This window comes from Corylus avellana, chromosome ca11, assembly GCF_901000735.1.
Source record: "Corylus avellana chromosome ca11, CavTom2PMs-1.0".
Taxonomy (NCBI): domain Eukaryota; kingdom Viridiplantae; phylum Streptophyta; class Magnoliopsida; order Fagales; family Betulaceae; genus Corylus; species Corylus avellana.
In genome coordinates this window covers 4,309,196-4,311,835 of record NC_081551.1, presented here as the reverse complement: position 1 = coordinate 4,311,835, position 2,640 = coordinate 4,309,196, and positions in this window count along the sequence as shown.

The following is a 2,640-nucleotide window of genomic DNA, read 5'->3' as shown; positions in this document are numbered from 1 at the left end:
GCTGCTTCTCTGTAAACGTAGACAAATTGCTGAATCATGTTAAATCTGTGTTTCGACTCTCTCTCTTAATCTCTCTTTATTTTCGATTCTATATTGTTCATCAATTATTCTGCATGGTAACAACATCCCTCTTGTATCACTCAATGAATAAGATGGCTTTTAAAATCATCATTTTATTCAAATTCAATAATAATCAATCACTCACTCAACCTACTTCAATAGGAAACAATTAAAGCTCAGAAAACAGTTTTGAGATGGCAGATCTGCTCCCTCCTCTTCTCCCCTTCCCCTTCTACTCCCCGCTCCTACCCTCCTCTTCCCTTTCTTTTTTTTTTTTTTTTTTTAAATGTTTGTAGGTGTTTTCCGACCAGATTAGCAACTTTGGCCTCTCCGATATGCGTCCATTCACCTTTCACTATGTTATGCCGTTCATCTCCTTTCCGGTCGCTGTTGCTGCTTGCTGATTGTTTGTTTGTATTTTTTTGTTTTGAATAAGAGGTTTCTTCTCTCTAGATCTGTTCTCACAAGTGAGGAAAAATAATTAGGTGTGAGGGGTTATTTCTCACGGTCTGGATGATTAGGTGTGAGCGGTTATCTTTCACGGCCGGTTTAAATAAATTTTATTAGAAAATTTAGTTACCCATGTCTTAGATCTAGTCTGTTCGGAGCAGATCTGCTCTTTAACTGTATTTATACATGGATTAGCAAAAGATTGAAGTCATAGATAGCACCTGATTATAAGAATTTTTGTTTGTATCTATGACTTTGTAACCTCATAGCATGTGATTATGATTTTTGCAGAACTTTATACTTTGTGCTGTAAGAGTTTTTTGCTTTGCTTTGCAAAAGTTTTATACTCGTGATATTTAATCAATGAAATTCTCAAATTTTCATTTAAAAATAATAATAATCATCAATCACAAATCCAACAATATTTATTATTATTATTAAACATGAAAAGGGGTTGCAGAGAAAATTATGATCATTTCCAATTCAAAGGATCCAAAAAAAAGCTGGTCCTTTAAAGTATGAATGACAAACTGATGCCGAAAAAATTAGAATTCTCTCTAGTTCATTTGAATTTAAGAATATCTGCTTAGTTATATTGGATAAATAATTTTATCTCTTAAAAAAATAAAAAAATAAAAAAATATAACTAACTAAATATTTGAACAGAGAGTCCTCTTGAAACAATTCTGGCCCTACATATGGGATGACGGTTTGGTGGAGGACATTTTATTAATAGTTATGATTCCCATTTGAAGTTGGGCAGCACGTGAGGTGCGTGCATGTAGACAGGATCGATTAGGTCCGATTGGTTGGATCCAAAATAGCGATATGCAAATAATAATAATGATAATAATAATAATGAAAGTTGTTTGAGAGTAATATAATTAAATAGGCACACATGGATGATGGACATGAAGGTAAATCCAAAAAAATGGATGAGCGGAGTTGTCTATTGTCAATTGTCGTGGGTTTGGTACTTGGTACTTCCTTTGCCCCTTGGTCCCCCTTCCCATCCCCTGTGTTGGAGTCAAACCATCTCTCACACTTCCACCACCCGGCATCCTATGACATTTTTTTTTTTTTTTTTTAAAAAAAAAAGGATTTTTAGGGAGGTAAACAACTAATTTATATGATTTATTCCAATATATATATATAGGGAGATTTTTTTAAATTTATCAAAATGCAAACCACAATGATTAATTTTGCATATATTTTTTTTCCCTTAAAACAACATGATTTCACACATAATGTCTTTGATTGTTTTACTCTCTTTAGTCTAAACACCAAAACGTGGTGAACAGCAACAACCAGATTGCAAAGTGGCTAGTTCCCAACCAAGGATGGTATAAGGCAAATTGTGACGTAGCTATTAATAATTCTTGTGATAGGTTGGGGATAGGTGTTGTAGTCAGAGAGGAATAGGGAAGAGTCGTTGTGGCAATGAGCAAAACACGACGAGGCTCTTTTGAGCCAGCAACAGGGGAAGCTATCGCTTCATTTCATACAATGAGCCTATATAAAGATCTTGGAATTCAACATCTAATATTGGAGGGGGATGCAAAACAGGTCGTGGAAGCTATCAACTCAACCACGAGCACATGGAGTCGCTTTGGCCACTTAATTGAGGACACACGATGTGCTTTATAGATGTTTTCAAGGTGGAGGTGTGTCTTTGTTAATCGGGAAACTAATGAGGCGGCGCACCGACTGGCGAAGAGGACTACTGCAAATGTCAATGATAGATATTGAGGGACCATACTCCAAATTGTATTAGTGATATTGTTTTGATGGAGCAGTTAGCTTCATTTCTTTGATTGTCGTTTGAGTTTTTCTCTACCTTCTAATCTTTTATCAATAATAATGCATAAATTTTTCTAAAAAAAAAAACAAAAAAGAACTTGGTGAGTATTACAAAGAAGTTCGATACTCAAAGTACTGAGTAATGTTATAAGTTTTTTTTAGAATCTTCTAAAATATAATGTATCTTTTAAAATTACCATTAAATTTGAAATAATTATTTTCAAACCTCCATGACATGTGTCACTCTTGAAATGACTCTAAAGAAATACTCTAACAAAACTTATAGCGAGGCTTGAAAATAATTATGACTAGTTATGGAGTTTTGAGATT